The following is a 22,674-nucleotide window of genomic DNA, read 5'->3' as shown; positions in this document are numbered from 1 at the left end:
ACACAAACGGCAGACGTGTTTGCTATCCAAATACACACTAAGTATGAATTAATTCAGATTCTACCAAGGAATTTTTTTTACTGTCTTTCATTGTTTTGATTTGATCCTGATTCTACTAAGAAATTTTTTTACGGCCTTTCATTGTTTTGAATGTTTTTACTTTTTAGTGTGATGTACTTATGTTTCTATTATTTGAGCCATTAAATTATAAAATAGAATCAATTGCTCATCCTTTGGAGCTAGCCTACTATGTATCTATGTCATTGTCAAGGCTCTTACAAGTCCTTCCTTACCTCAAATCCCTCCTACCAAATATATTATATCATATTGCGGAGAATGTAAGTCAAAACTATATGCTTCTTCTTCTTAAGTGTCCATTTGGTAAAAATTATTTTTGCCAACTTATTTTACTATTTATCTTATTTTTACTATTATTCATGAGTCTTACTGTACTTTTTGGTACTATTCATGACCCCCACTGTATTATTTCAGCTAACTTTTACCTTTATCTATAGTATTTTCGGCAAAAAGTTTTTAGTTTCAGTAAAATAAGCGGATCCCAAACGGACCCTAAATATTGTTGAATCCTTTACCTAATAGATTGCATCCAAAATGTTGGGTTAAAATGAATTGACCCCTTGCAAATTAATTAATTACCTAAGTTAACTAATTAGATCAAATTACATGCAATATCGTGGTAGCACAAACAAATCACCAATTATTCTAAATGCAGTGGAAAATAAATTTGACATAGGTGATTTGTTTACGAATGGAGAAAACCACCGAGACAAGACCATATTGGGTGAATTTCAGGTCACCATTTACAAGAATCTACTATTATCAATCACAAGCGGTTATAAGTATAAGGAATCTTACCAAAACCCTTTGGCCTATCTCGAAATACTAACCTACAGTTGAATCCTTACTCCAATACCCAATTGGACTTGTATTGTAGTGGCAATCTTCCAGATCAATGCACGAATCTCAGTACGTGACTAACCAATGATGCACAGATCCAAGTATGTGACTAACACCAGCAACTTGAGGAAGATGTTGGCTGCAAAGTTCACTTCATCAACAATGAAGAACAGGAAGCTCCTTGGTCACAAAACCCTTGGCGTAAAGACGCAGTTGCTTCTTTAGAGAGAATGATGAACTAGGTCACTTTTTGCATAAGTTCTCCTTGTATGGCGGCCTTTAAAAATAAGCCTTATATATGTCTAGGGTTGTGAGAAAAGAAACCCTACACATACATGTCAGCTAGGGCCAAAAATCAGATTTGGAAATTCTGATTTCGTAGATCTCTACAGATTCAACTTCTGTCGAGCTTCTGTTGAGCTTCGTCCTTAAATATCGATAGATATTGTTTCTGTCGAGATTTAATGAACAACTCTTCTTCACTTGTTTCTTGGTCAAATTTGCATGACTTAATACTTAACTTGAACACTTGTTTCTTGAAGTACTAAACCCATCCTAGATTTACCCAATTACAAGTAAAGTGCGTTTTGTCAAAGGATTAGTCAATTTACATAAAATATGTCCCTAACACAAAATAATTTTGGCCTCTTCTGCTAGCCTTGTTGCTGGCTCATAGTCATAAAGCTGACTTTCCCAAAATCGCGCACTACCCAATATCTTAATCATACAACAGCTATCCTATCCTCATGTGGCTTGGTGTGTGGCAGTTATGCAAATTGTGAAGTTTGAGAATTTGTGGACTCTTTAAATGTGGGAAATGTTAAAAACCATTAATTTACATGTCAGTAAACACCAATTTTATTATTATTATTTTTTATAGGAGGTCAGTAAACACCATTAAATTCACATAAATGACTCTAATTATTTTAACTTGATCATTTATAAATAGAGATGACAGCAATGCTCAAAAACTAAAATCAAGGAACAAACTAACATCCAATGCCAAAATAAAGCTAAAGCTAAAATTAAAGACTTTGTTAATATCTAAAACTACCTATGGATTGATAGCACAATAGAAAATATAATTTCTAATAGTGGTTATCAAATCCTAATTTAATATTGTCATAAACTTTCTCTTAATATTTTAATATAACTTAGAGAGTGATGATGTGCTGAAATCATCAGTGAGTTGTAGGCTCCAAATTACTCGTTTTGGTAACTATGGAAGAACAACAAATGGACCAAACAGAAAGCACCGGTGTGGTGTTGGCTAAGAACCCTCCGAAGGTCAAGTTAGTGAATGAGAAATATCTAAGAACTCTATAGTGAGAGAGTTAGGGATTTCCTGCGTACCTATTGATGAACTAGAAATTTATGGTCGTCATTACACGAAGATCTTCTTTCACCCAGAGAACATGTTATGCATTTATTACGCACATTAATGATGAAACGTAACAGATGGAGTAACAGTCACAGAATGAGTTGTGATCTCTAGACAAAGATTCTGTAACGCACTAGCCATTGAGCATAAATGCAGCATATCATTGCCCATTAATGAGGCACATGACTATAAAAGAGAAGACAATAGAAGTTAAAGATACACACAAATACTCTACGAAATCACTCTCAACCCATTTTCTCTCCAGAATCATTCTCCCTTACTGACTTAACCATCAGAGGTGGTTTGGCTGATGCTACACCGGCATGTTACTCTTCCCCTCAGTTCATTTTGCAGGATTCTTGTCTCAAGAGACGACCCCATTCACACCATCGTCCATCTGCTACTTCGAGGAGCTCAACTGTTGATTTTTTGCATCATTAGTTTGGGACTGTCTGTGGGGAACACTAATCATTCAAGCCATCTTTCCCAATGACAAAAGAGTTCCTCGAAGTACGAGATGGAAGTAGAAACTGGACCTTAGCCAGATGCTGTGTAACAACAACAAATCCAAGCCCTCTTAGCTAATGTGGAAGATCTGACTTGCCAGAATGAAGAGCTACAAAAGACGGTGGAGTCTTAAAATGCAGAACGACGGTGAATAGGTGAAAACCAAAATGAAGAAGAATCGAATTCTTAAGCCAATAGGCAAGACAGAACTTTAGGAGAAGATTCCACTTGAATGGAGAATGAGCTCCGCAACATGAGGAAGGAGGTGGAAGAACTAAAAAGTGCTATGAGGGACAAAGGCGGAGGGAATTTGGATGGGATGATTTGAAGGACGGACTCACCTTTCACCACTGAAGTACTGAACTGTCCCCTCCGGCCAAAATTCCATCTCCCGCAGTTGGAGTCATATGACGGTTCCAAAGATCCCTTGGATCACATTGAATCATTCAAGACGTTGATGCTATTGCAAATGACCATAGACAAAGTGGTGTTTAGGGCACTCCCAACAACGTTGAAGGGAGCAGCTAGAGTATGGTTCAACAAGATACCACCAGGAACCATTGCAGATATTGAACAACTCAGCAAGGGTTTTGTTCCTCATTTCATTGGGGGGCAAAGGAACAAAAAGGCAACTAACCATCTTCTCAACATTCAATAAGCCGAAGGAGAATCACTGAGGCAGTACGTCACTCGGTTCAATAAGGAGTTGCTGCAGGTAGATGAAGCTGAAGATCAAGTCATCCTAACAACCTTCCAAGTTGGATTACTACTAGGAGATTTCTTTTTCTCAATCACTAAAAGTCCACTAAAAACAGTAGCGGAAGATGCAGTTCTCGCAAAGGAGATGAAAGGGAAAAGGAAGAGAGGCGAAGGAATAAACAGCAATTGGGATAAGAAGAAGGAGACACGAAGTGGTGGACAGATAATTGGGAAAAAGAAGGAGCTTCCAGATAGGAAACCCAAGTTCACCAAGTTCACTCCTCTACTAATGCCAATTGAGTAGGTCCTTATGCAGATAAGAGACGATCCTTCCTTGCAATGGCCGAAGCTAATTAACACTCCAATAGAAAGGAGGGACAAGAGCAAGTACTGTAGATTTCACCAGGACCATGGGCATCGTATTGATAAGTGTAGGCATTTGAAAGACTAGGTGGAAACTTTAATCTGACAAGGGAAGTTGTAGAAATACGTCAGAAAGATGGAGTCATACAGATACCAACGGAAGGACGACCAAGACAGAACTCTAGAGGTAAAGGATAACAAACCCCCTACAGGAGAAATAAAGACGATCTTGGTAGGATTGATGGCAGGTGGAATGCTGAAGTCCCTGAAAAAAGCACAGGGGAGAGAAATAAGCAATGTCCATAAGCGGGCCCCTTCAATGAAGATGCCAAAGAATGACAAGCCTAATATTGTCTTCTCTAAGAGAGATAGTCACGGCATCAGGCAACCTCATGATGATTCACTAGTAATCATGCTCAGAGTAGAATAATTCAACATCCATTGAGTGCTCATTAACAACGGAAGCTTAGCAGATATCATCTAATTGCCTGCGTTTCAGCAGATGAAGTTGGATAAGAAAAGGATCAGGCCTTTCACCTCGCCTCTGGTAAGCTTCACAAGGGATAGAATTGTCCCTAGAGGCATTGTCACTCTAATTGTGATCGCAGGTGTTAGGACATACGTGATTCACTTGTTAGGAGCATATGTCACTGTTTTATGTAATTGGTTAATCTTTTGACAAAACGCACTTTTACTTGTATTTGGGTAGATCTAGGATGTGTTTAATACTTCAAGAAACTGTGTTTCAAGATCAAGTGTTGAAGACATGCAAGTTTGTCCAAGAAACAAGCTGAAGAAGTGTTTGTCATTAAAGCTTGACAGCTAGCCATCTATCGAGCTTAAGAAGCTGTTCCAACCCCATGGCTCGACAGCTACTACTTGACAGCATCTTGACAGATAGGCATCTGTCAAGGTTTATGAAAAACAGAGTTTTAGTTCTGTTTTGACTCCAATCCATGATTATGTGTTTGAGCTTTCTTTTCTCACAACCCTAAACATATAAACGGATTATTTTAAGGGCCGTCAAAGTGTTCACAAGTTGCACAAGTGTTGAGCAAAGTTTGGTCAAGCAAATTGTGATCGGAGACACAGTTTTGCCCTAGTTCATCTTTCTTGTGAAGAAGTTGTTGTGTTTGTACACCGTAGGGTTTTGTGACCAAGCATCTTCTTGATCTTCATCGTTGGGATGAACTGAAAAACTTTGCAGCCAACAACTTTCTCTAGTAGGTGATTGAAGTCGTGTACTGAGATCCGTGCAATTGGTTAGTCATGTACTGGGAGCTGTGCATTAAAAGGAGAAATTGTCACTATAGAACAAGTGCAATTGCGTATTGGGGTAAGGGTTCAACTGTAGGTTGGTATAAGGTATTGGGATTCCTTTACTTGTAACTGCTTGTTGTGATAATAGCAGAATTTCGGGAGTGGTGACCTTAAAATCACCTGGTGGGGTTTTTGCCGTATTGGTTTTCCCCATTTGTAAACAAATCACCATGTCAATTTATTTTCTGTTGCATACGTAGTTTATTGGTGATTTGTTTGTACTACCACGCATTTGCATGTTATGTTGATTAATTAATAAACTTGACTAATTGATCAATTAATTCATCACAAGGGGTTAATACATTTTTGGCCTATCAAGTGGTATCAGAGCTAGGTTCACTCTGATTAGGGTTAATCTTTGCTGTGTTGATTTATTGAGCCCTGTTTGTCATGGATAGAGGATAGTCATTAATTATACCTCCTTTATTTGATGGCACTAACTATGCATACTAGAAAGTACGCATGAGAGCTTTCTTGCAGTCTCTAGATGAGAAGGTATGGCAAGCTGTAGAGATTGGCTCGACTAAGCCAAAGGAAGCATTGACTAATTGGGATGATGCCAAGATCAAGGCGGCAAACTTCAACAGCAGGGCATTGAATGCTTTATTCAGTGCAGTCACTAATGAGGAGTTCAAGAAGATATCCTCTACTGAAACTGCTAAGGAGGCATGGACCATTATCTAGACAACCTATGAGGGAACCAAGGCTGTCAAAGCTTCAAAGCTTCAAAGGCTCATTACAAGCTTTGAAGAAATCAAGATGGAGGAGGATGAGTTGTTCGATGAGTTCTATGCCAAGCTTAAGGACATAGTGAACTCAGCTTTCAATCTTGGGGAAACCATTTCTGAACCCAAGATTGTGAGGAAAGTGCTCAGATCTCTACCCGAGAGATTTCATGCAAAGATCACAACATTCGAGGAATCAAAGGATATTGACAAGATTCATTTGACAGAGTTGGTTGGCAATTTAGACCTATGAGCTAGGGTTAACTAAAATTGACAAATCGGGTAAAGGCAAGAGCATGGCACTGAAGGCCAAGAGCAGTGACACGGATGAGTCTTTAGACGATGAAATTCTAAGATGAAGTCCTACATCACTAGGAAATTCAAAAAGTTCATGAAGAATGCCAATGGGAAGGGCTTCGACAAGGACCATAGACAATCTGGTTCTTCTCAGTTCAAGAGCCAAGATAAAGGGAAGAAGGATGCTAGGGATGGCGGTCAGTACACTGTTCCTGCATGACCTAAGTGCTTTGGGTGTCAAGGCTTCGGTCACATGAAACAGGAGTGTTCTACATATATCAAGAGCATCGAGAAGAGCAAGGCACTTACTGCTACTTTGAGCGACACCGAGCTTGAGGATGATTTCGACAATGAGGATGACGGAATCCTAAATGCCTTCACTGCCACTGTCAATCCTACTGAGGGAATTTTTGAAGATGTGGATGAAGAAGAGGAATTGGTGGAGTCCAAGTTTGAGAAGATGGATGATCAAGATGATATCCATACAGCCTATGAGAAACTATACAAGCTTTCTGAGAAATATAAGAAACTTTATAAGCTGGCCACCAAGAAGCTCAGTGATGTGGAACTTGATCGTGAAGAGCTTTCCACAAAGTTTGATAAAGCTAATCAGACTATTAGAGTATTGAGGTTTGAAAATAATTTTTTGGCTGAAAAGACCATGAACCTTGAAGTAGAGCTGTTTCAAGTCAGAGCTCAATTGGAGAGGACTTCAAGTACAAAGTTTGATGAGATGTTCAGTCTTCAGAAATTTGCTTTTGATCGAACAGGTTTAGGGTATGGTTTCTCTTCTTCTAATATTGCTTCTATTAGTACTACTGTTTTTGTTCCTCCTAGTAATAATGTTATTGAGAACAATGATGTTAAAACTGATATAGCTAGTGAGAACATAGACAAAGGTAAATCTATCTTAGGAGCACCCTCTAAGCAAGATAAGAAGGAAGCTAAAAACCCTAGGGCTAAGAAGGATAACTCTCAAAAGCCTAAACAAAAGAAGCAACATCTATGTCATCATTATGGAGTTACCGGTCATACTCAACCAAATTGCTATAAGTGGTTAGCCACTCAACAGAGCAATGGCATGATAGCATTTGAAAGCCAGAATTAGCTTCAATCCTCTTTTACTGCCCTTGGAGATCTTCTCAAAGCCCTCATGTTCCTTTCGAACTTGAATGGTTTTAATTCTTCCCCATTAATGTTGGTTTAAAGGTTTAATCAAAGGAAAGGTTCCTCCAAGGTGTGGACGGAAAAGGGCTCCAAGTGATTCTATCACTTTTTCTCTCTCTCCCTTCTTGTTTGTGTTTGCATAACTTGTGTGTTTTTGCTTTCATTTTAAGTTAGTCTAGTTTTTATGCTTTGCTTTGCATAATATGTTTTTGTTTGCTTATTTTCAGTTTTGTTTTATCTTTTTTTTTTCATTTAAAAATAAAAAAAAATTGAAAAATACAAAAACAATATGTGTTTTGTGTACATTGGTACTTGTGTACCTTGGATGGCCATTGAAACAAAGTTTTCTAAACTTTGTATCTTTTGTAGCTTAGATGAGCATCTCTATGCAAAACTAAGCAAGTGAGCTTTGTAGCTTGTGTTTGTGATGAGTAAGGTTAAGTGATCTTTTGTATTTGACACTCGTATCACTCTTTTTGACTAGAAGGACTAGAAAATCCTAAGAGAAATGCATAAATAACCATCTTACCATTGTTGCCCGCCAATCATTGAATGACATCTGTATGCTTTGGCGTAGCAAAAGTGCAATGTCAATGACATTTGTGTGCTTCGGCATAGCAAAATTGGAATGTAAAATGCTTAACATCATTGGGTATTTCTTTTCTCTCTCTTACATGCCCATGCTTGATTTGCTTAAAAAGAAAAATATGCAAAGAAAAATAAAAAACAAAAAGATCAAAATGCTTTAAATATGATTGCAAGCGTGTATTCTAGGAGATGTGAGAGTTATAGGGTGTACCTCGAAGGTGATAGTCCCCATCAAACAGTTATGATTGTGTGTGAGTTAAAGTGATTTTCTTATTTCTCGAATCGTCATAACATGAATACACTTATGCAATCTTGCGATGTTTTTCACACACAACAAGCAATATTCTTTGCTACTCTTCATACATGTGTAGGTATAATGTGATTTGGCCATCACAAGGTTTTACATGTGTTAATGTATGCTCACTAAACTGTCTTGACTTGTTTTTGAAATATAAAATTGGTTAGACTTGTTTAGTGTGTGTGTGTGTGTTTTTGGGATCTATGTGCTTAAAATTGTTTTTGAGAGATGATTTTAAGAACTTAAAATGCTATTTGGATCCTTGGTTGAGTTACATGCTTGATTGCATTCATATCTGTGTTTTTGCCTTCTTGAAAAACTGTTTTTAAGCAATCTTGACACTTCCTCGACACCTTCTCAACACCTGGTTATCTGTCGAGCTCCTAAGCTGTTTCTTATTGCAATTTTGACACATTCTCAACAGCTGGTTGATCGATCGAGAAAGTTCTTGGATCCTCGATAGCTTCTCGACAGTTGGTGGATTGATCGAGATTCTTTAATCGTGTTTGATGAATTCTTCCTCGACACCTCTTGACAGCTACATTTGTCGACATTTTGTTTTCTCAACACTTGTCTCGACACTTATCTCGACACCTCTCGATGCCTCTATTTGTCGAGATTTACTGAACCTCTATATGTAGGTTCTGTGCGATCTAGCCTTCATTTCTCTCAATCTCTCTCTCGATAGCTTTGTCTTCTCTCCTCCCTAAACACTTTTTCTCACTTCAAACCTCTATTCCAAGTGTTCTTCAAGCTTTCTCAAGTTTTTTTCTTCACTTGGTATGTTTCTAATCTCTCTTTTACATGCTTTTCATGTTTTGAAACCTAGGTTTTGGGGTTTTTAAAAAATTTTGGGGTTTTTCAAAATTGATGAGTTATTGTTTAAATTTTGGGATGGATTTTTGCTTAAATGAGTTTAAAATCTCATGCATTGCATCATATAAGCATTATAACAACATTATCATGCATTTAGATGTGTGCAAATTGATTGTGTGCTGGTGATTGGATTAGGTTGAGCCCATGATGCAATTTCTTTTGCATGTCACATGTTCATGCATTCCCCATGCATATGTTCTCTATTTTCAATATACTTGCTATTTGAAATGTGTTGGGACTTTTCTGATTGTCTCTCTCTCTCTCCCTCTCTTTTTTGTTTACATTAGTCATGTCTATGACACCTAAACGTAAGTCAGCTCCGTCTCGAAACCCTCTTCATTCTAGGGCATCGTCTTCGTCTGATCCTACTGCCTCTTCTATTTGATTCTGTGATGAGGATGCTCGAAAGGACTTCTTGGAGAACTTTTCTAGACAAGGTGTTCATTCGAAACGCCGAGTCATTTTGGCAAACTTCGCCGACACTGACCTACCCAATGTCATTCACAGTCGGGGTTGGGAGTCACTGTGTGATGTCCCGATCACATGTCCATCCATGCTGATTTAGAAGTTTTACTCCAACATGCATGGACTCGATTCTTCAGTACCTCTCTTTCATACTCACGTTTGAGGTACGCGCATTATTGTCACACCGGAGTTGGTATCTGATGTGCTCCGTGTTTCGAGGGTAGAACATCCTGACTACCTCGAATGTAAGCGATTGAGGACTGTGTCCAAAGATGAGATGATTTCTGCTTTTTGCGAGCGCCCTTCTAATTGGGGTGATTGTCAATTAACACCATGTAAGGCCTTTGCTAAAGGTCCTAGATTCATGAACATGGTGATGACTTTTGTTTTGCACCCACTCTCTCACTATAACTCTATTACAGAGGCTCGTGCTCGATTTTTGCTTTCTTTGTTAGAGCACCTCACTATAGATTTTCCTTCACATTTTATTCTTTCTATTATAGATGTGCATAGGGATATGGCTACCCGTGATAAGCTCATTTTCCCTTCAGCTATCACGCGGATTTTATGCCATTTTTCTGTTCCTTTTCCCTCTTCTGATCACTTCTCTGTCATGTGTGCCATAGACGCAACTACCGTTAAACGTAGCAAGGCGCAGTTTAGGTCACGACAGTTGGATTCAGCAGCTTCTCCCTCCTGTTCGGCTGCATCTCGATCTGCTCCATCCACATCCACTCCCTCCTCTTCTACGAGCGATGTGTCACTCGAGGACATCATGGCGCAGCTATAGCGCATGGATGCTCGCCTTGATACACTTTCCACTGAGTTGTATTAGGTGAACATTCGTGTTGGCCATGTTGCTCAATGGCAAGCGGTTATGGCTGGCTTTGCTCTTGAGGCTTCTCCTCCACCTCTTCTAGTGGCTTCTAATTCTGAGGATGAGGATGATGATGATGGTGATGACGATGATGCTTCTAATGATGGTGATGATGGAGATGCTAGCTCTACCAATGAGATGTCTACTTGACACTTTTACTTTTTGTCACTCGTGACAAAAAAGGGGAGTAGTTTTGGATATGAGAGTAGTCATTCTTAGGGGGAGAGTTAGTATAGGACATTTTTGTTAGTGGGAGTGTTGATATTTGAGGGATGTAGTGAGGATTATTTGTATCTTTTTCTTTTCTCTACTTTAGATACATTTATTCTTGTACATGGGTCTTGTGACCATTATTGACATACATTGTACTTATCTTTTTTATATATGTTGATGTATGTTTCTTTCACCTACTCTTACATGTGTTGTTTCTTTTCTCTCTTTATGTACATGTTTCTTATACTTGTATGCAATCTATTGTTTCTGTTTCACACAAAGATGTCTTGATGAGTTTTGTTTAAAGTGTTTCAGAAATACAGGTTGTCAAAGTCTACTTACCATAAACTCTCTTCTTGCAAAGTTTTTCAAGAGTTTGTGTTAGGATAGATTTTATTGTATTCAACAAGTGAGTATGAGTTGATTTATTTATGACTTCTCTCATATCTCATTTGTTTGTTGTGGTTTTATCACGAATTACCAAAGGGGGGGATTGTTAGGACATATTTGATTCACTTGTTGGGAACATATGTCACTATTTTTATGTAATTGGCTAATCCTTTGACAATACGCACTTTACTTGTATTTGGGTAGATCTAGGATGTGATTAATACTTCAAGAAACTGTGTTTCAAGATCAAGTGTTGAAGACGTGCAAGTCATTCCAAGAAACAAGTTGAAGAAGTGCTTGTCATTAAAGCTCGATAGCTAGCCATCTATCAAGCTTAAGAAGTTGTTCCAACCCCGTGGCTCGACAACTACTCGACAGCATCTCAAAAGATAGGCATCTGTCGAGGTTTACGAAAAACAGAGTTTTAGTTCTGTTTTGACTCTAATCCCTCTTCTTGCAAAGTTTTTCAAGAGTTTGTGTTAGGATAGATTTTATTGTATTCAACAAGTGAGTATGAGTTGATTTATTTATGACTTCTCTCATATCTCATTTGTTTGTTGTGGTTTTGTCACGAATTACCAAAGGGGGGGATTGTTAAGACATATGTGATTCACTTGTTGGGAACATATGTCACTATTTTATGTAATTGGCTAATCCTTTGACAAAACGCACTTTACTTGTATTTGGGTAGATTTAGGATGTGATTAATACTTCAAGAAACTGTGTTTCAAGATCAAGTGTTGAAGACATGCAAGTCATTCCAAGAAACAAGTTGAAGAAGTGCTTGTCATTAAAACTCGATAGCTAGCCATCTATCAAGCTTAAGAAGTTGTTCCAACCCCATGGCTCGACAGCTACTCGACAGCATCTCGAAAGATAGGCATCTGTCGAGGTTTACGAAAAACAGAGTTTTAATTTTGTTTTGACTCTAATCCCTGATTATGTGTTTGGGCTTTCTTTTCTCACAACCCTAAACATATAAAAGGATTATTTTAAGGGCAGTCAAAGTGTTCACAAGTTGCACAAGTGTTGAGCAAACTTTGTTCAAGCAAATTGTGATCGGAGACTTAGTTTTGCCCTAGTTCATCATTCTTACGAAGAAGTTGTTGTGTTTATGCATCGTAGGGTTTTGCGACCAAGCATCTTCTTGATCTTCATCGTTGGGATGAACTGAAGAACTTTGCAGCCAACAACCTTCTCTAGTTGGTGATTGAAGTTGCATACTAGGATTCGCGCAATTGGTTAGTCACATACTGAGAGTCATGCATTGAAAGGAGAAATTGTCACTACGGAACAAGTCCAATTGAGTATTGGGGTAAGGGTTCAACTATAGGTTGGTATAAGGTACTGAGATTCCTTTATTTGTAACCACTTGTTGTGATAATAGTGGAATTTCGGAAATGGTGACTTTAAAATCACTCGGTGGGGTCTTTGTCGTGTTGGTTTTCCCCATTTGTAAACAAATCATCGTGTCAATTTATTTTCCGCTACATACTTAGTTTATTGGTGATTTGTTTGTGCTACCATGCGTTTACATGTTAATTTGATTAATTAATATACTTAGCTAATTAATCAATTAATTCATCACAATGGGTTAATATGTTTTTGGCCTATCAGCAGAACTTACCCGGCATAAGTCACCAAGGAAATTGATTTCCTCATAGTTGATTGCCCTTCAACATACAACATCATCTTGGGAAGACCTGCACTCAACAAACTAAAAGCAGTGATGTAAACATATCACTTGAAGGTGAAGTTTCCAACAGCCCATGGAGTAGGAGAAATCAGAGGAGAGCAAGTCCTAGTGAGAGAGTGCTATCAAGCTGCCCTAGCATCAGGAGAGAACCACACATGGGTGATCAATGAACCAGAACCCATTCGAACCGTCAAAAATGCCACAAGAAGTTGAGATCGTCCTAGGAGTTTCGTCGAAGGTATTGAAGATCGAAACAGTACTCCCAGCCTTAGAGAAAGAGAAAATGATCTCCTTCTTAAGAGCAAACCAAGATGTCTTTGCTTGGAAATACGAGGATATGCTCGAGATTGATAGGAAGGTTATACAACATCGTCTCAACATCAACCTAGAATGCAAACCTGTACTGCAGAAATAAAGAATATTTGCACCAGAACGTAACAAAGCTATAACTGTAGAGGTAGAGAAGCTATTGGATGCTAATTTCATCAGGGAAGTCTTCTATCCAGATTGGCTAGCAAACGTGGTCATGGTAAAAAAAGAGCAATGGTAAGTGGAGAATGTGCGTTGATTTCACAGACCTGAGTAAGGCCTGCCCAAAAGACAGCTTCCCTTTGCTAAGGATTAACCAGCTGGTAGACTTAATTGCTGGACACAAGCTATTAAGTTTCATGGATGCATTCTTTGGTTACAAACAGATTCTTATGGATGAATACAATCAAGGGAAGACCTCATTCGTCACTAGCCAAGGGTTATACTGCTACAAGGTTATGCCCTTTGGACTGAAGAACGCAGGAGCCACCTACCAAAGATAGGTGAACCGTATGTTCTCTCACCAGATTGGAAGGAACGTGGAGGAATACGTGGATGATATGTTGGGGAAAAACAAAGATGAAGCTAACCACTTGGACGATCTCAAAGAAACCCTCAACACACTACGTAAGTACAATATGAAATTAAACCCTGCAAAGTGTGATTTTGCTGTTGCTTCCGGAAAATTCTTGGGATTCATGGTGTCCCAACGGGGAATAGAGGCAAATCCAGACAAAGTAAAAGCAATAATCGAGGTCAAATCACCAAAAACAATGAAGGAGGTACAGAGCTTGACAAGGAAAGTTGCAACCCTAAACAAATTTGTTAGGTTTTGAGTTTGTAATGTTGGCAAACTATGACAAACCATGACAAAACTAAGTCTCATTAGTTTAGAATGGTCTACATTGAAGCCCAAGACAAAAAACTCAAGTTCGGGATGAAAAAAAATGAGTTACAAGCTGTTTTGTTCGATTGGTACTCGATTGCTACTTGTGATTTTCAATCGATCGAGAATTGCAAATTAGCAAAATCAGCAAAATCAGCAAACGTAAAAAGGCCATAACTTATCCGTTTGAAGCCCAAATTGCGAGTCGTTTTTTCTAGTATTTAAAGGAAATTATGAGCTAACCCTAGGTGGGGTTTTTAGAGTTTTTTAGAGAGATTAGAGTGCATCTTGTGTCTCTTTTGTAAATCTAGAGTTTTGTACCCAAAAGCTCTCTTATGTTTTCTACCGGTGTTATTCCTTGAAGAATCTCAAGATCCGGTGTTGTAGAAGTTGCTGCATACAAGATCGACATTTAAGGAGATTCAAAACCTTTGAGTAGAGTCTCAAAGTCACAAGCAGGTGAGCTTGTGTTGTTGCAAAGGCCAAGGAAAGAAGTAGTCCATGGACTCGGAGCTATCATGGGTTGTGGTAGTAAGTTTTCTATTGGTGGGTAGCAATAGAATGTTAGTGGTCTAAGTTCTATTATACAAACTTCAATTCTTTCATAGTGGATTTGCCTTTTACCTTGAGGATAGCTAGGTTAAATCCTCCCCAGGTTTTTTACTGGTTTGGTTTTCCTAGGTTATCATATCGTTGTGTTCTTTATTTTCCGCACTTTACAATGATATGATATATTTGTGTTAACCTAGATCTGATTAATTTGACTAAGTAATCACTTGATTAATTAACTAGATTAATTTGGTTATGTTTTAAGGGGTCTAAAAACAAACAAGTGGCATCAGAGCGGGTAGCTCTTTTGTGTTAGATCTTTTGATCTAAGAGCTGATCCTTGACCCCTGTTGTCATGGATAATTTGAAGTGTCTTTCTGATCATGTTTCTGCTCATGTTTCTGTTGATCTTATTGATGCCTGTGAAACTCTCCGTAAGGAATTATTGAAATCTATAAAAGTTGCTAAGAAATTCAAGGAAGAGTTAAAATTGGCTAATCTTGAAAAAGAGGAATTGATTGTTAGATTAGATGAATCTAATAAAAAGAATGAATTTTTGAGAAATCAAATTTCCTCTCAAGATGAGAAGATGAAAAGCTTGGAACAATAGTTAGTTGAATCTAAAGCTAAAATTGAAAATTTGACTAGTACCAAGCCTGCTGTTGATAACAGAAGTGTTTCTGTTTCTCGTAATCCTAAAACTGAGAAAGTTTATATTCCTCCTTTCAAGAGGAATAATAAAGAAAAAGGCTTATTTTTCTAGGTTAGACAAAGGTAAAAGTTCTGATATAGACGTTGAAGTTTCTAAACCTATGTCTAAACCTACTATTAGAGAGCATAATAAATCTGTTTTTGTGCCTACTTGTCACCTTTGTGGTGTTGTGGTCATATTAGACCAAATTGTTCTTTGTTGAGGCAAATCCCAAAATCTGAGACTAGATTTGCTGTTAGGAATACTGATGTTCCTAAATTTGTTCCTGTTTGTCACTTTTGTGATGTCTCCGGTCACATTCTTCCTAATTGTCATAAACTGAAATTTAAGCATTCTTTGTTTCAGTCTAGGATTTGTGATGATATTCTCTTGCCATAAGTCCATATAAATTGTTTCATATTTTTTTGAAAAATTTGAGCTTGTTGGCTTGTGAAAGGAATTTGCAGGATTTTAGTCTTTTTCAGAAGATTGGTGTAATCTCTCAAATACACTCTGCTTCTCATGGATTTTCACCTACAAAGCCGAAGACTCGTGCTATATGGGTGAGAAAAGATTCTCCAATGTGAGTGTTGCTGACTTGTCCTTGATTTAATTCTTTCAATTGTTTGTGGACATGTTTTGTTTTTTGTTTTTGGTTGTTTTGTTTTTTAGGTTTTTTTTTTTTTTTAAAAAAAAAAATCCAAAAACATTGAAAATTTCAAAAAGACAAAAATATTTTATTTTGTGTCTAGTTTTATTTTTTTTTTTAGGATTACACGAATCATGATATCTCTCTCTTGATTTAGAACATGCTTGACATTGTGGAGAAACTTAAATAGTATGTGTTATATAAGTGCTAAGCTATTTTTGATTTCATGTGAGTATGTACTAATTTGTACATGTACTGAAGGGTTAATTAAGAAATTGATATTTCTTATTTGTGTACCCTCTATAGCTTAGTTAAGTACTGTCATGTATTTTTCATTTAGCATAATGTGTGCTTTTTGTTTTTGGTCATAATTTTTTTTACCAAAAAGATTTTTGTGTTTTGTGTTAGATTCTAAATGTTTAGAACAATTGGCAAATCGTGAACATAAAACTTGTCTAGATATAGATCTTAGAGTCTATAGGTTTTATTAGACAATGCTCAAGGTGATTCAAGTTAAGATTCAATAACATACAAGTTGCAGGAAGAAGATTTCATAATCTGTTTGATTCGATCGATCGAAAGACAAGCTCGATCGATCGAAAGTCGTATCTGTAGAATTTTAATTAAGCCCAAACAGCAGTTCAAGCCCATTAAGGATTAGGGTTTCTATTCTACTTCTCCCAGTATATAAAGGAAACCCTAAGCACGTTTTTGTGTGGCTTTTCAGAGAGAAAAGAGGGTGCCTCTTTTGTATTTAGGATTTTGTTCCTAAAAAGCTCTCTTATGTCTTCTACCGGTGCTATTCCTTGAAGAATCTCAAGATCCGGTATTGTAGAAGTTGCTGCCTTCTCTAGTCATCAAAGGTGCTGATGATCTAAACCTTCAAGGGTGGTCTTGGAGTCATAAACAGGAGAGTTTGTGTTGCTAAACCTTTGAGTGGGATCTCAAAGTCACAAACAGGGGTGTTTATGTTTTGCAAAAGCCAAAGAAAGAAGGAGTTCATGGATTAGGAGTTCGTGGATTCGGAGCTTGCACGTGGTTGTGTCAGTAAGTTCTACTAATGGGTAGCAATAAGAAGTCAAGCGTGGGGGCTTGTAAGTCTTATTGTATGAACTTCGATTCTTTCTAATGGATTTGCTTTTTACCTTGAGGATAGCTAGGTTAAATCCTCCCAGGTTTTTTACCGATTTGGTTTTCCTGGGTTATCATATCGTTGTGTTATTTATTTTTCCGTTGCTATACATTGATATGATATATTTGTGTTATCCTAGATCTGTTAATTTGACTAAGTAATCACTTGGCTAATTATGTAGGTTAATTTGTTTGTGGTTTTAAGGGGTCTAAAAACCAACATTTTGTATTTCACATCTTGGATTTATAATCAAGGATTGGCCATATTATCTATACATAACATGTTTATGTACCTTGTTTAGCTTGGATGAGTTTATTTTATTGCATTTTACTAGTTTGAGCTTTATAGTGCATGTTGTGTGGGAAGATATTTATAGTTTTTGATCACTTGATCTTGATCTTAAAGTCACATGCCTTTGATTGTTGGACTTGAACTTATTGAGAAAGGCATAAATAACCATCTCACCATTGTTTACTAGCCAATCATGAACACCTTAATGCATATCATAAGATTTTGTGCTCGAGAAAGTGTAGCACATGCACAAAAAGAACATAAGGTGTAGCCTTGGTTTAAATGCTAAAATTGGTATGTACATTATTGGGCTTTAATAACTTCACAATCAAATAAAATTGGTGTGTATATTATGAGGCAAATCAAGAAACTTACATGATTGCAAGCTTGTTTTCTAGGAGATGTGGGAGTTATATGATGTAACTCTTTAGGTGATAGTCTCTTTCAAATTCTATGTGATGAATTTTGTAGAAATTGTAATTAATTGCTATTCACATATCACCTCACATGTATCTCAAACTTTTGCTAGTTGCACACACTACACAAGTTACTCTTTGCTAAACTTTGTACATGTTAATGTGTGTGATCTTGTTGTGGCCATCCAAGATTATATGTTCCTTGATTTTGATGCAAAATGTGTTTAAAACTTGAGAATTTTAGGAGAATTGATTGAAAATCTTGTTTTTGGAAGATCTGGGTTAAATTCAAGGGTTTTTGAAAAACTTTTCATCTCATACTCATGCATTTTATTCATAAAACATTATGCTTTGAGGAGTTTCTGCATTAAAATGCTCTGTTTTTCAAAAAATTGATTTTTCCAGATTTTTGATTTATCAAACCTATTGCTTGACCGATCGAAATTGTGATAAAAATTTTGGTTTGAATCTGCTTGGCTCGATTGGTATTCGATCGATGCTCGATCAATCGAAACTGAAAATTTTCAGTTTTTAAGTATTTGACCAATCTATTTTTTCATGCATCTTTTGTGTTTAGGATTCACATGCATTGCATTGTTTTTCGTATCCATCTTGTAGTTTTTGCAGTCATATCTGTCATTGTTTTCACACATAACATGCATACACTTTGCTACATTGGGTACTCAACTTGATTTAAAAATTGATTGATTAATTTTTGAGTTTTGTACTATTTAGTATTTGCTATTTTTATTTGTGAACTACAGAAAATATTTTTCTTAAGAGATACGATGGATAATCAATGTGCAAATATTTTCTCTACTCATGCAACTGTTTATGGGTCACATAGTGTCAAGTTTGCATTTATTGAAAAAGAGAATTTTTTTTTTCATGTGTATCCTCAACTTAGTTTTTGAGTTTGGTTTATGTCTTTTTATTTTTCCACACCTCCTATATTTTCCCCAAAACTTGTTTTGTTTTTTTCCCCTATTTTTATAGGAGGAGAAAAGTTTTTTTACCTTTGTTGTTCATAGGGGGAGTTGTTGCGCTTCATAGGGGGAGATGTCTCTATTTTCTATAGAGTTGAGTTGTTTTGTGTTCCCTTGATTCTCTATTTTCTCTTATCCTTTATTGCGTATGTTTACTCTTTTGAGTTGTCTTTGTCAATACGTGACAAAAAGGGGGAGATTTTGATGAAATGTGAGAATATGTGGGAATCCTATTTGTTTTGTTTAGGGGGAGATAAAATTGTTTTTCAAATGGGGAGAATATAAAAACCTTTTGATGTATCTAACTTAGGGGGAGAGTTAGAATTTATTTTTGTTTTTATATTCTGCTTCATATTATTGTTTATATGTCTTTCTTTCCACACATGCATTGATGTGTTCTTTTGAGTGTTTTTAGGACAGACAAGTACATTCTGATCAAGACCTTCTACATCTTCTTGCAACTTCTAGGTTAGGAGTCTTAGATTGGGATTTGTGATGTATTTGAGCATTTTATTGTATATGGGTATTGTGTTGTATGTGTGTTTTGTCATGGATTGCCAAAGGGGCAGATTGTTAGGTTTTGAGTTTGTAATGTTGGCAAACCATGACAAAACATGACAAAAACTAAGTCTCATTAGTTTTGAATGGTCTACATTGAAGCCCAAGACAAAAAACTCAAGTTTGGGATGAAAAAATGAGTTACAAGTTGTTTCGTTTGATTGGTACTAGTGATTTTCGATAGATCGAAAATCGCATATCAGCAAAATCAGCAAACGTAAAAATGTCATAACTTATCCGTTTGAAGCCCAAATCGGGAGCCGTTTTTTCCAGTATTTAAAGGACATTATGAGCTAAACCTAGGTGGGGTTTTCAAAGTTTTTTAGAGAGAATAGAGTGCATCTTGTGCCTCTTTTGTAAATCTAGGGTTTTGTACCCAAAAGCTCTCTTATGTCTTCTACCGGTGTTATTCCTTAAAGAATCTTAAGATCCGGTATTGTAGAAGTTGCTGCATACAAGATCAACATTTAAGGAGATCCAAAACTTTTGAGTGGAGTCTCAAAGTCACAAGCAGGTGAGCTTGTGTTGTTGCAAAGGCCAAGGAAAGAAGTAGTCCGTGGTGATAGTTTTTAGACCCCTTAAAACCACAATCAGATTAACCTAGGTAATTAGCCAAGTGATTACCTAGTCAAATTAACAAATCTAGGTTAACACAAATATATCATATCAATGTATTGCAGCGGAAAATAAAAACACAACGATATGATAACCTAGGAAAACCAAACCGGTAAAAAACCTGGGGAGGATTTAACCTAACTATCCTCAAGGTAAAAAGCAAATCCACTAGAAAGAATCGAAGTTCATACAATAAGACTTACAAGCCCCCACGCTCGACTTCTTATTGCTACCCACCAGTAGAACTTACTGATACGACCACGTGCAAGCTCCGAATCCACGAACTCCTAATCCATGAACTCCTTCTTTCTTTGGCTTTTGCAAAACACAAACACCCCCGTTTGTGACTTTGAGATCCCACTCAAAGGTTTAGCAACACAAACTCTCCTGTTTGTGACTCCAAGACCACCCTTGAAGATTTAGATCATCAACACCTTTGATGACAAGAGAAGGCAGCAACTTCTACAATACCGGATCTTGAGATTCTTCAAGGAATAGCATCGGTAGAAGACATAAGAGAGCTTTTTAGGAACAAAACCCTAAATACAAAAGAGGCACACTCTTTTCTCTTTGAAAAGCCACATAAAAACGTGCTTAGGGTTTCCTTTATATACTGGGAGAAGTAGATTAGAAACCCTAATCCTTAATGGGCTTAAACTGCTGTTTGGGTTTAATTAAAAATTCTGCAGATACGACTTTCGATCAATCGAGCCTGTCTTTCGATCGATCGAACTAGACAGATTATGAAGTCTTCTTCCTGCAGCTTGTGTGTTCTTGAATCTTGACTTGAATCACCTTGAGCATTGTCTAATAATACCTATAGACTTTAAGATCTATATCTAGACAAGTTTGCGTTCACGATTTGCCAATTGTTCTAAACATTTAGAACCTAACAAATTCCCCCTTTAGCAATTCGAGACAAAACTTTCATACAAAGTGAAATGCTCAAATACAAGAACAACCCAATACAATATAAAGCTCAATTACATCACAAATCCCAATCTAAGACTCCTAACCTAGAAGTTGCAAGAAGAGGTAAAAGGTCTTGATCAGAATGCATCTGTCTTTCCTGAACAATAATATGAAACAGAATATAAAAAAAACAAAAGTAAAATAACTCTCTCCCTAAGTTAGATACATCAAAAAGTTTTTATATTCTCCCCCTTTCAAAAAACAATTTCAACTCCGCCTAAACAAAACAAACAGGATTCCCACAGATTCTCACATTTCATCTCCCCCTTTTTGTCATGTATTGACAAAGTCTACCTAATCAGAAGGTAGACAGAAAACATACGCAACAGAGTAAGAGAAAATAGAGACAACTCCCCCTATGAAGAGCAACAACTCCCTCTAAGAACCACAAAGGTGAAAAAATTTCTCCCCCAATAAAAATAGGAAAAACAAAACAAGTTTTGGGAAAAACAGTTTTGGGGATAAATAAAAAGACACAAACCAAGTTTTAAAAAAAAAAAACTAAGTTGAGGATACACATGAAGAAAAAATATTCTCTATTTCAATAAAATGCAAACATGGCACTATGTGACCCATAAACAGTTGCATGAGTAGAGAAAATATTTGCACATTGATTATCCATCATAACTCTTAAGAGAATAATTTACTACAATTCACACATAAAAATAGCATATACTAGAAAGTACATAACTCAAAAATTAATCAATCAATTTTTAAATCAAGTTGAGTACCCAATTCAACAAAGTGTATGCATGTTATGTGTGAAAACAATGAGAGATATGACTTGCAAAACTGCAAGATAGATACAAAAACAATGCAATGCATGTGAATCCTAAACACAAATGATGCATGAAAAAAAATCAAAATTTTGAAAAACAGAGCAATTTAATGCAGAAACTCCTCAAAGCTCAATATTTCATGAATGAAATGCATGAGTATGAGATTAAAAGTTTTTCAAAAACACTTGAATTCAACCCAAATCTTCCAAAAACAAGTTTTTCAACCAATTGTCCTCAAAAACTCAAATATTAAGCACATTTTGCATAAAAATCCAGGAACATGTAATCTTGGATGGCCACAACAAGATCACACACAATATAATGTACCAAGTTTAGCAAAGAGTAACTTGTGTAGTGTGTGCAACTAGCAAAAACTTGAGATACATGTGAGGTGATATATAAATAGAAATCAATCACAAAGTCTACAAAATTCATCACTTAGAATTCGAAAGAGATTATCACCTAAAGAGTTACATCATATAACTCCCACATCTCCTAGATCATAAGCTTGCAATCATGTAAGTTTCTTGAGTTTATGCCTCATAATATACACACCAATTTTAATTATGTGATTTGGCATCAAGCCTAATAGTACACACCAATTTTAAGTATTAAGCAATTAAACCGAGGCTACACCTTATGTTCTTTTTGTGCATGTGCTACACTTTCTCAAGCATAAAATCTTACGATATATATTAAGGTGTTCATGATTGGCTAGTGAACAGTGGTGAGATGGTTATTTATGCCTTTCTCTAAAAGTTCAAGTCCAACATTAAAAAACATGTGACTTCAAGATTAAGACAGAGTAATCAAAAACCATAAACATCTTTCCCGCACAACATGCACTACAAAGCTTCAACTAGTAAAGTGCAATAAGTAAGCTCATCAAAGCTAAACAAGGTACAAATGACATGTTGTGTGAAAATAAATTGACCAATCTTGTTCTCAAAAACCAAGAAGAATAGTACAAAACAAAATTTGCTTCCTTTTTCTTCCCCCTTTTTTTTTTATTAAAAAAAAAAACACCTAGAATGAAATGCATGAATGTTATGCAATGCAAA

The sequence above is a fragment of the Quercus robur genome, chromosome 12, assembly GCF_932294415.1.
Source record: "Quercus robur chromosome 12, dhQueRobu3.1, whole genome shotgun sequence".
NCBI classification, from domain to species: Eukaryota; Viridiplantae; Streptophyta; class Magnoliopsida; order Fagales; family Fagaceae; genus Quercus; species Quercus robur.
The sequence above is the reverse complement of the archived record's forward strand: the minus strand, read 5'-3'. Positions refer to the sequence as shown.